The following is a 12,919-nucleotide window of genomic DNA, read 5'->3' as shown; positions in this document are numbered from 1 at the left end:
GACATCCTAACCAGAAAACCACAATCTGTGTGGATTGGTGATAACATATCCTCCTCGCTGACGATCAACACTGGTGCACCTCAGGGATGTGTGGTTAGCCCACTGCTCTGCTCTCTCTATACCCATGAACATGTGGCTGGGCATAACTCAAATACCATCTATAAATTTGTTGACAATACAACCATTGTTAGTAGAATCTCAGGTGGTGACAAGAGGGCGCACAGGAGTGAGATATGCCAACCAGTGGAGTGGTGCCGCAGCAACAACCTGGCACTCAATGTCAGTAAGACAAAAGAGCTGATTGTGGACTTCAGGAAGGGTAAGATGAAGGAACACATACCAATCCTCATAGAGGGATCAGAAGTGAAGAGAGTGAGCAGTTTCAAGTTCATGGGTGTCAAGATCTCTGAGGATTAATCTGGTCCCAACATATTGATGTAGTTATAAAGAAGGCAAGACAGTGACTATACTTCATTAGCAGTTTAAAGAGATTTGGCATGTCAACAAATACACTCAAAAACTTCTATAGTTGTACCGTGGGGAGCATTCTGACAGGCTGCATCACAGTCTGGTATGGAAAGCTACTGAATACGACCGAAAGAAGCTGCAGAGGGTTGTAAATCTAGTCAGCTTGGGTACTAGTCTACATAGTATCCAGGATATCTTCAGGGAGCGGTGTCTCAGAAAGGCAGTGTCTATTATTAAGAACCTCCAGCACCCAGGGCATGCCCTTTTCTCACCGTTACCATCACGTAGGAGATACAGAAGTCTGAAGACACACACTCAGCAGTTCAGGATCAGCTTCTTCCCCTCTGCCATCCGATTCCTAAATGGACATTGAACCCTTGGACACTACCTCACTTTTTTTAATATACAGTATTTTTGTTTTTGCACATTTTTAAATCTATTCAATAGATGTGTACTGTAATTTATTTATTATTATTTTCTTTTTTATTTTATTTATTATTTTTTTCTTTTAGATTATGTATTGCATTGAACTGCTGCTGTTAAGTTGACAAATTTCACATCACATGCTGGTGATAATAAACCTGATTCTGATAAGGCCACTGCGAAGTAATCTTCCCAAGATCATCTCAGCCCTAATGCGATCCTGCCCCAACAACACAGTGTCTCTGCTAAGTACAAACAAGCTCCACTTGTTGAAGATGGGTCTGTGCACCTGTTCTCCAGCAGTACAAGAAAGGGTAACAAAGGCAAGGGGTGCAGACAAATGCGCTGGACAGGAGGAGGGTCGGTTGTCATGGAAATGGACAGCTGAAGATGACATCAAGTTAGATCATGGACAAAAGGATCCTATTAAAAGGTCTTGTTCTTTCATGTTGTTCTCCTTCTTCTTGGAGAGGACACTGCTGGGGAAGTCAGGCTTCCTAAACTCCGAGTACTTGCTGTTTCATTTTCTCATCAGTTCCACAAGACATATAAACAGAATTAGGCCATGAGACCATCATAGCCAAGTTATTAACCTTCTCAGCCCTATTCTCCTGCCCACTGCCCATAACCTTTGACATCCTTACTAATCAAGAAGCTAGGAACCTCCATTTTAAATATACCCAATGACTTGACCTCCACGGTAGTCTAAGGCAATGAATTCCACAGATTCACCACCTTCTAGCTAAAGAAATTCCTCCTCATCTCCATTCTAAATGAACACCCCTCTATTCTGACACTGCATCCTCTGGTCCTAGACTCACCCACTACAGGAAACATCCTTCCCCCATCCATTCTTTCTAGGCCTTTCAATATACAATAGATTTCGGTGTGATACCCCCTCTTCTTCTAAAATCCAGCAAGCACAGTTCCAGAGTCATCAAATGCTCCTCTGGATCCTCTCCAATGCCAGCACATCTTTTCTTAGATAAGGGGCCCGGAACTGCTCACAATACACAAGTGTGGCCTGACCAATGCCTTATAAAGCCTCAGCATTACAGCCTTGCTTTTCTATTCCAGTCCTCTTGAAATGAATGCAACATTGCATTTGCCTTCCTCATCAATGACTTAATCTGCAAGTTATCTATCAGGGAATGCTGCATGAGGATTCCTAAGACCCTTTGCACCTCCTTTTTCTGAATTTTCTATTGCCTTTATTAGTCTATGTCTTTACTCCTTCTACCAAAGTGCATGACCATACACTTCCCAGCCATCACAGGCAAAGCCCTCCCCACCACTGAGCATATCTACATGATGCGTTGTCGCAGGAAAGCAGCATTCATCATCAGGGATTCCCACCACCCAGGACCTCTCAGTGTTGCCGTGACTCACTACCAGCTTCAGGAACAGTCCTCAACCATCAGGCTCCTGAAACAAAGAGGATCCTTTCATTCAAGTTCACTTATTGAAATGTTTCCTCAACCTGCGGATTCACTTTAAAGTACTCCTCATCTCATGTTCTCTATATCTATTTATCTACCTATCTATTTGTTTGTTTATTTATTTATTTTTGTACTTGCAGCTTGTTGTCTTTTGCACACTGGTTGAACACTCAAGTAGTTATGGTCTTTCATTGATTCCATTATGATTATTATTTTATTATAGATTTATTGAGTATGCCCACAAGAAAATGAATCTCTGTGTTGTATATGGTGACATACATGTGCTTTGATAATAGATTTACTTTGAACTACTGTGTATTCCATCTACCACTTCTTTGCCCATTCTCCCAATCTAAGTCCTTCCACAGACTTCCTACTTCCTCAATACTACCTGCCTCTCCACCTACTTTTGTATTGATCACAAAACCATCATTTCTGTCATCCAAATCACTGAGATACAATGTGAAAAGAACCGGTTCCAACACCAACACTTTGGAACACTACTAGACACCAGCAGCCAATCAACACCTGCCAATCATGAACATCCAAGGCTCACTGCAGAGTCATTGGCAGAGGAATGCAAAGATTGTGCCTTCACTCACTGAGCCCCTGGCTCTCTGCTCTGGAAACTGGCCCTCTTTATCTGCTGCTGGCCATTGGGAGGAGTGACCCTGGCCAGTCACTCCTCAGAGGGTCTGCACACCCCTGACATCCTTACCTGCACACCACAGCATAGACGGACAGAACCCCCTGCATGTCTGACTTCCCACACAGACAGAGGGTGAGCACCTTCTTCTTTAACCGAGATGGACACACTGGGCAGCCATGCCTATCCCAGTTGTCATGTTCCCATTCATTTTAATGACATCATGACCTGATTAGATTTTTCTTTAAGTAATGCTACTGTTATTACCAACTTACATCTATTAAAAGTGTTTTACATACAGTTATTAATTTTAATTTATCTTTTAAAATCATGTTCAATTATTTCAAATGATATCTGATTGTCCCAGTTACTTATTTCATTTGTCTCTTCTCTGATTATCGGGAGTATTGTGGAGAGATCTTTGACAGTATGCGCTGGATAGGGACCCTGAGGGGAGATCTTGAGGCCTAGTCATTACTTAGCACTTTGCTGTGCGGGAGAGCTGAAGCAGAGAATTATTGAGCTGGGTCAGTCCAACATGCTGAGAAAGGTTATGACCACAGAAGTCATGTGGGAGGCAAAAGTGCAAGGTGAGGGCTGGGCCAAGCACAGTCACCCTCCTCACCATTACAGTCTCAAATGGTCAGAAGCTGATCACCAACCTCGGGGAAGCCAGCTCCAAAGGACGATTCCTGAAACCTATGTTGATTCAGGAGTTTGCCCAATAAACATGTTTAAAGAATATTGAGCACGGTGGACAATGAACATTTTGCTTTAAGACCCTGATCAGAAACAAACGACTCTCCACTTTAGCTTCCTTGTTTACATCCCACTGACTCGCCACTGATTAATCAGGGCAGTACAGTATCAGCAAAAGGTGATGCTACTTCATTCCTGTTTCATAAATCACATCGTCCAAAATAATTGCAACACACACAAAATGCAGGAGGAACTCAGCAGGTCGGGCAGCATCTGTAGAAAGGAATTTCCTTAAGACCATGACCGTAAGACATAAGAGCAGAATTAGGCCATTTGGTCCTTCGAGTCTGATCCACCATGGCTGATCCATTTTCCCCTACTCAGCCCCACTCCCTGGCCTTCTCCCTGTAACCTTTGATGCCGTGTTCAATCAAGACCTTATCAATCTTAAATCCACCCAACAACCTGGCCTCCACAGCTGCCTGTGGTAACAAGTTCCACAAATTCACCATGCTCTCACTAAAGAAATTTTTTTGCATCTCTGTTTTAAGTGGATGCCCCTCTATCCTAAGGCTGTGCCCTCTTGTCCTAAACCCTGCCCCCAGCCCCACTATGGGAAACATCCTTTGTACATCTATTCTGTCTAGGACTTTCAACATTCAAAAGGTTTCAATGAAATCCTCCCTCATCCATCTAAATTCCAATGAGTACAGGCCTGGAGCCATCAAACGATCCTCACATGATAACCCTTCCATTCCTGGAATCATCCTTGTGAACCTCCTCTGAACCCTCTCCAATGCCAGCGCATCGTTTCTTAGACGAGGAGCAAAAAACTGTTCATAATACTCAAGGTGAGGCCTCAACATTACACGTCTGCTATTATATTCCAGACCTCTTGAAATGAGTGCTAACATTGCATTTGCCTTCTTCACCACTGACTCTATCTACAAGTTAACCTTTTCCTTTTGCATCTCAGATTTTTAGAAAATAGTCTACACATTTATTTCTTTTACCAAAGTGCATGACCATGCACTTTCCAACATTGTATTTCGTTTGCCATTTTCCTGCCCATTCTCCTAATCAAAGTCCTTCTGCAGCCTACCTGTTTCCTCAACACTACCTGACCCTCCACCAATCTTCATATCATCTGCAAATTTGGCAACAAAGCCAACTATTCCATCATCTAAATCATTGATATACAGCATGTAAAGAAGTGGTCCCAACACCGACCCCTGTGGAACACCACTAGTCACTAGCAGCCAAACTGAAAAAGATCCTTTTATTCCCACTTGCTGCCTCCTACCAATCAGCCAGGCCAGTAACTTTCCATGTAGTGCCATGGGCTCTTAACTTGATAAGCAGCCTCATATGTGGCACCTTGACAAAGGCCTTCTGAAAGTCCAAATATACAACATCCACTGTATCCCCTTTATCTATCCTACTTGTAATCTCCTCAAAGAAGTTCAGGCCAAGATCTGGACTGGAAAGGACGGTGGAAGATACCAGAATTTTGGGGGAGGGGAAGGACGGCAGGCAAGAAGGTGATTGGTGAAGCCGGGAGGCTGGGGAAGTGGGTGGAAAGTAAGAAGCTGGGAGGTGAAAAGTGGAAAAGGTAAAGGTCTGGAGAAAAATAAATCTGATAGGACAGGAGAGTGGACCATGGAAGAAAGGGAAGGAGGAGGGCCACCAGGGGAGGTAGTAGGCAGGTGAGGAGAAGAGGTAAGAGGCCAGAGTGTGGAACCGAAGATGAGGGAAGGGTGAGGGAGAAAAAAATACTGAAATATGGAGAAATTGAAGTTCATGTCATCAGGTTGGATGCTACCTCGATGGACTATGTTGCTCCTCCAATCTGACAGTGGCCTCATCACAGCAGAAGAGGACGGCATGGACCAACATCTCAGAACGGGGATAAGGGTAGGAATTAATAAGTTTGGCCACCAGGAAATCCACTTTTTGAGAATGTGGAGGTGCTTGACAAAGACCCAGTCTACATTGGGTCTCACCAATGTAAAGGAGACTGCATCAGGAACCAAAAGAATTGGTTGTTGACCAACTAACCTATCAAAAACTCCATTCCTGACACACTGGACACTCACCAATATGCTTGCCAACAGAACTGCTCTACACCTGATGCCATAGCACCTGTCATGCACCTGGCCCTCACACACCTAGAAAACAAGGATACCTATGGCAGAATGTTGTCTCTCCATTTCAGTTCAGCATTCAGCACTATATTGATGAAAAAGATTCATACTGCTCATTCTAAGTACACCACTGTGCAATTGGGAGTTGGACTTTCTAACCAACAGACCTCAGATAGTCAGGATGCACCACCACTCCTCCCTCCTCAACATGGGTGCCCACAGGGCTGTATGCTGAGCCCATTGCTGTACACTCTGCTCACGGGCAAACACCAAGTAATCACATTGACAAATTTGCCAATGGCGCGACAGTGGTGGGGTTCATCACCAACAATGATGAGACGGCCTACAGAAAGGAAGTGAAGAACATGAGGTCTGGTGCCACGCAAACAACATCTTCTTAAATAAGACAAAGGGGATGGTTACCAACTTCAGGAGAACTTGTGCCATTCACACCCATCTTCACAGCATTGGAAACTGCAAGCAGTTTCAGTCTCCTGAGAGTGCACGTTTCTCACCACCTCTCCCGGTGACCGCCCTGGTCACATCCTACACAATCAGGAAAGCTGTCCACTGCCTCCTGACGAAGGGTCTCGGCCCAAAACGTCGACAGTGCTTCTCCTTATAGATGCTGCCTAGCCTGCTGTGTTCCACCAGCATTTTGTGTCTGTTGTTACAATAAGCATATATATTAAATTGTTAAATTAAAATAAGGAGTGCATAAATAACAGAAATAAAAAAAGTAGTGAGATAGGGGTCAATGTCCATTCAGAAATCTGATGGCAGAGGAGAAGAAGCTGTTCCTGAATCACTGAGTGTGTGCCTTCAGGCTTCTGTACCTCTTTCCCAATGGTAACAGTGTGAAGAGGACATGTCCTGGGTGGTGGGGATCCTTAGTGATAGAGATATATACAGAAATGTGCCGGAGAAAGACCAGTAACACCATAAAGGAACTCACTCATCCATCTCATGGACTGTTTGTCCTATTCCTATCAGGGAGGAGGCTATGTAGCATCCACGCCAGGTCCACCAGACTCAAAAACAGTTACTTTCTCTAAACAGTGAGGCTGATCAACACCTCCACCCAGAAATCCAACCACCACTACTTTATCATTTCCTGTCAAGATCACCTATGTACAGATAGTCTTGTGCCTGGTGTCACTTTATGGACATACAATCAAGCTATGTATGTAAGCTATGTTTTCAATTTATATTTATTGTGTTTTTTTATTATTATTGTGATCTTTATCTTACTGTCTGTTTTTCTGTGTTGCATTAGATCCAGAGTAACAGTCATTTCGGTCTCCTTTACACTTGTGCACTGGAAGTGGCATTAAGGTGTCCTGAACCACACGTATTCGGGATGTGGGAGGAAAATGGTGCCAGACGGCTGCAGGCAGAGCTTGCAAACTCTGTACAGACAGCTCTGGAGACCAGGATTGGACGTGAATCACTGGAGATTTGAGGCAGCAGCACCACAGCTGCACCGACAGGCCATCCAGTTTCATAGGTTAGTTGTCTACTGTAGATTGCCCCTAATGAGTGGTGAAATATGGGGAGGAGTTGAGGATAAAATGGGATGGGCGAAGGATAATTGCAAATTGGTCCAAATGAACTTAAAGGGCCAAATAGCTTGTTTCCATGCAGTATGACTTTATGACCATTGTAGGAACTAGCACCACCCCTAGTACATGGACATCAGAGAAAACATACCACAGCAATGATCAGAGAACAGGCAGGTTACTCACTGCCTGTTACACCACTGGCATTTAGGGCAGCACCGAAGGTCCTCCATCTCTGGCAGTGTTCAGAGCTTCCTTCATTGTGTCATAGCTTCCTCTCAGTTTTCAATTCTGTCAGTCATGCAAGTTCTGGGTGGAAACTCAAAAATGCCTTCGCACTCAGATGCAGAAGGATTCTTCATTGTTGTTTCCCTAAGTTTTGTTTTACCAGTTAGGGTTGTTAGCCCTGAGCCGAACCCCCAATCCTGGAGGACTAGTGGACCACTCTTAGTCTGGCCTTTACCCTTTGACCTGTTTGGCATAGGTGACCCTACCAAGAGCCAAAGCATAAAGCCCTGGCTCCAGCCAACACAGCTCTCCGGGTCATTGAGGTACGCAAGCCTCTAAACCCGATTTCGAGGTTTTAGGCAGATTGGGCAGGTACAAAGACACATACCAGCAGGCTCAAGGGCAGCTTCTGTCCTGGTGTTATAAGCCTATAAAACAGTTTCTTGGTACGGTGAGATGAACCCTTGGCCCCACAATCTACCTGATTATGACCTTGCACCTTGTAGTCTGCCTGTAACTGTAACACTTTATTCGGCATTCTGTTATTGCTTTCCCTTGTATGACCTCAATGTGAGGAAATGATCTGTATGGATGTCATGCAAAACAAAGTTTTTCTCCGTTCCTCGATACAAATGACAATAATAAACCCATTTACCAATTTACCCTCAGGACCAAGGATGACTTGGTTCTTCTCCAGTCTTGTGGGCTCTGAGGTGGCTGATTAGGCCAACGTTGGACACATAGATTCTTTCACCAATAGGGCAAGAAGGAACTGACTCCTGTTTGCTCCCCACGCATGGCCTCAAAGGTTTCAATAATATCCCAATTGCTCCTTCTTCATTTTGTTATGGGCCACAGATTCCCAGGGGTCAGTGGAAAGGTTACACTCCCTCAGGAAGTCATAGGGCATACCTTTGAGTCCTTTACTCTGACTGTTAATCCCTTCCCGCAGCACAGAATCCGGTGTCAGGCATTGGAAGAAATGTGTTTTGCAAGGTATAGATGACCGGAAATTGAATAATGGAGATGCTGGCCTGGCAGAAGATGCTGTTGATTTGCTTGGTCTTCTGGCGGCCTTATGGATTCTGTGAAGGCAGTAATCATGGTATTTCCCAGTGCTTTGAGATGCCGGGGGTAGCTAATACAGATCTTGAAAGCATACAGGACAGCAGGGATCATTGCATTAGACCATTGGGCTGTGTGTTGATTTTTACTGGATCTGAGATCTTGATCTTCAAAACCCTCGAGGCCAATGGTGTATTTCATCATTGGTGCCTGCTTTCATTGATAGGTCACTCCTGACATAAAAGAGATGGTCCTCATTTTCTAGGGTGTCTCCATGAGCATTGAAAGAGTGGCAAGTCATAGAATGGCACAGAAGGAGGCTGTTTGACACTTTGAGTCTATTCTGGCTCTTTGTAAACCTAATGCTATTGGACAGTTACTTTTCAGCAACACCTACAAACCAATTTAGATTGAAGAAGGAAATCATATCAAGAATCTGCCTATGACCATGGCAGAGTGCAGAAGAGACCTGACTGAACGAAATAGAAAATGGGTCAATGGACAAATAATTTAATTTTCACACAATTAGGTTGCAAGCTCAACATAATCACATAGGAAGTCACTGCGGTACAGCAAACCTTAGGTAAAAATAGGAATTAAACTTAAAATAGATTAAAAGATTTATAAAAAGATACACAGCAAATGGAGGACTATTAATGCAAAATGATGGGAAAAGAGAATGATTATTAGAAAGATTGGGAATTAAGCAAGATTGTCAGGTTATAGTTAATAGTTTATGAATTTACAGAAAAGAAAATAGCTTTGTCCTACATATCACTTTCTCCCCTTCTCAGAAACTTGAAACTAACTTAAGCAACACACACAAAATGCTGTGTCCTGACCAAGGGTCTTGGCCTGAAACGACAACAGTGCTCCTTCCTATGCGTTCCACCAGCATGTTGTGTGTGTTGCTTGAATTTCCAGCATCTGCAGATTTCCTCGTGTTTGAAACTAACTTAGTTTCTTACTTATCCAGTCTTGATGAAACATTCCAGCTCAAATTCTTTAGCCAAAACTGAGAAAGTAAGGAAGTTAGTTTTTAACAACAGGGAGGAATGGGGAGGGATGGATAGGACAGGGATGAAAGAGTAAAGTTAAAAGAGAAATCTTTATACATTTTTTTGCAGGAATGGTTGGTGATCTACTTTCACAGTGAGCTGTAACAATGGAAATAAAATGCATATGAAATGATTGAAGGAAAGGAGCCTTGGGGGGCGAGCTGGACTAAAGATGGAGCAAGTACAGGCATCGATATGGGGAGCTGATAGAGACTACAGGCAGAAAGACTTTCTTCACTGCATCCCAGTGCTTGTCAAAAAGAACATTGACTGGGATGTGTGAAAGGAAATCTGTTCTGAGCAATGTAGTAGAATCCAGGCAAAATATTGGAACAAAGAAAAAGGAACATTTAATTTAAAGAGAGTTTGAAGTCCTGGTCCATTTCTCTCTGAAAGTGACATCACCATCAGGTGGAGTGGACAGTCAATGAAAACAGTTTAAGGAAACCCCCAAGGCATTCTACAAGTATGTGAAGAGCAAGAGGATAAGACATGAGAGAATAGGACCAATCAAGTGAGACAGTGTGTTTGGAACCGGAGGAAATAGCAGAGGTACTTAATGAATACTTTGCATCAGCTACGGAAAAGGATCTTGGCGATTGTAGGGATGACTTCCAGTGGACTGAAAAGCTTGAGAATGTAGGTATTAAAAAAGAGGATGTGCTGGAGTTTTTGGAAAGCATCGAGTTAGATAAGTCACCAAGCATGTACCCCAGGCTACTCTGGGAAACGAGGGAGAAGATTGCTGAGCCTCTGGCAATGATCTTTGCATCATCAATGAGGACAGGAGAGGTTCTGGATGATTGGAGGGTTGTGGATGTTGTTCCCTTATTCAAGAAAGGGAGTAGAGATAGCCCAGGAAATTATAGGCCAGCGAGTCTTACTTCAGTGGCTGGTAAGTTGATGGAGAAGATTCTGAGAGGCAGGATTTTGGAACATTTGGAGAGGCATAATATGATTAGGAATAGTCAGCATGGCTTTGTCAAAGGCAGATCGTGTCTTGTGAGCCTGATTGAAGTTTTTGAGGATGTGACTGAACACATTGATGAAGGTAAAGACGTAGAAGTAGTGTATATGGATTTGATCAAGGCATTTGATAAAGTACCCCATGCAAGGCTTATTGAGAAAGTAAGGAGGCATGGGATCCAAGGGGACATTGCTTTGTGGATCCAGAATTGGTTTCCCACAGAAGGCAAAGAGTGGTTGTAGACAGATCATATTCTGCACGGAGGCTGTGACCAGTGATGTGCCTCAGGGATCTGTTCTGGGACCCCTACTCTTTGTGATTTTTATAAATGACCTGGATGAGGAAGTGGAGGGATGGGTTAGTAAATTTGCTGATGACACAAAGGTTGGACGTGTTGTGGATAGTGTGGAGGGCTGTCAGAGGTTACAGGGGGACATTGATAGGATGCAAAACTGGGCTGAGAAGTGGCAGATGGAGTTCAACCCAGATAAGTGTGAAGTGGTACATTTTGGTAGGTCAAATATGATGGCAGAATATAGTATTAATGGCAAGACTTTTGGCAGTGTGGAGGATCAGATCGATCTTGGGGTCCGAGTCCATTGGACGTTCAAAGCTGCTACACAGGTTGACTCTGTGTTTAAGAAGGCATACGGTGTATTGGCCTTTGTTAATCGTGGAATTGAGTTTAAGAGCTGAGAGGTAATGTTGCAGCCATATAGGACCCTGGTCAGACCCCACTTGGAGTACTGTGCTCATTTCTGGTTGACTCACTACAGGAAGGATGTGGAAACCATAGAAAGGGTGCACAGGAGATTTACAAGGATGCTGCCTGGATTGGGGAGCATGCCTTATGAGAATAGTTGAGTGAACTCGGCTTTTTCTCCATGGAGCAACGGAGGATGGGAGGTGACTTGATAGAGGTGTATAAGATAATGAGAGGCATTGAACGTGTGGATAGTCAGAGGCTTTTCCCTAGGACTGAAATGGCTAGCATGAGAGGGCATAGTTTTAAGGTGCTTGGAAGTAGGTACAGAGGGGATGTCGGGTAAGTTTTTTTATGCAGAGAGTGGTGAGTGCGTGGAATGGGCTGCCGGCAGCAGTGGTGGAGGTGGAAATGATAGGGTCTTTTAAGAGACTCCTGGATGACTACATAGAGCTTAGAAAGGAAGAGTGCTATGGTTAAGCCTAGGCAGTTCTAAGGTACAGACATGTTCAGCACAGCATTGTGGGCCGAAGGGCCTGTACTGTGCTGTAGGTTTTCTATGCTTCTACGTTTCTAACGTTTTGGTTCAAGACCTCCCACAGAAGTGGAAAGAAGGAGGGCAGGTAGGGAATATAAAATGGTAGGGGGAGGGTGCTGGTGGGTCGAGGAGAGGATGGTTCGTGTTAAGTGGGTGAAGGAGTGGAATGACATAAGAATCAGGGATGTAAGAGACGGAAGTTACAAAGGACTAAAAGCTGGAATCTGATGGGACGGTGGAATAAAGGGAAGAAGGTAAGGAAGTCAGCCATAGAGAGGAATCTGTGGCTGGTGGGCAGACAGAGAGGTGGAAGAGGGAAAAGAGATGGAGTGGAATAAGGTGAAAAAGGGGCACAGAGGAGAATATTTTCCCAAAGTTAGAGAAAATGATTTTTATCATCATGTTGGAGTCTGCTAGGCCTTTCAATATTTAATATTTATTTTTGGGGCTAGTATGAAAGGACACCTCACTCTAGTCTAGAAGGTATGCAATCACCATGAAAGCTTGTGGTCATGCCAGAGACAGGCACGTAATCAGTTTTAATGTAATGAAGCAACAAGCTCCATCAGCAATGTGATAACAAACAGGTAGTCAGAATCATAATACTGTTTGCAAGTTTGCTTTGATTGATAGGATTACGGCTTTCTCACCTTGTGCTTAGGACAGAAATATTACCAGGCACTGCTGGCTCCACAACTCTTCAAATGGTCCCTTGGGACCTTTACATCCAACTGAGGGCAGAGATAATTTAAAAACGACAGTCAACGGAGGCACCTTCAATAGTATAGTGCTCCTCAGTGCTGTTGTGAAACGGCTGACTGGCTTTCTGCATTCAATTGCTTGAAGTCAGTTTGAGCTGGGAACATTTAATGCACAGGCTGGAAAGGCAGTCAACATACAAAAGCAACAAGTTTGCCCTTGTATATGAATAATCAAAAACTAACATAAAGTTCAGGAGCTGAATGCTATTTTAGTCCTTTGG

This window comes from Hemitrygon akajei, chromosome 8 (assembly GCF_048418815.1).
Source record: "Hemitrygon akajei chromosome 8, sHemAka1.3, whole genome shotgun sequence".
Taxonomy (NCBI): domain Eukaryota; kingdom Metazoa; phylum Chordata; class Chondrichthyes; order Myliobatiformes; family Dasyatidae; genus Hemitrygon; species Hemitrygon akajei.
This window is presented reverse-complemented; position numbering follows the sequence as displayed.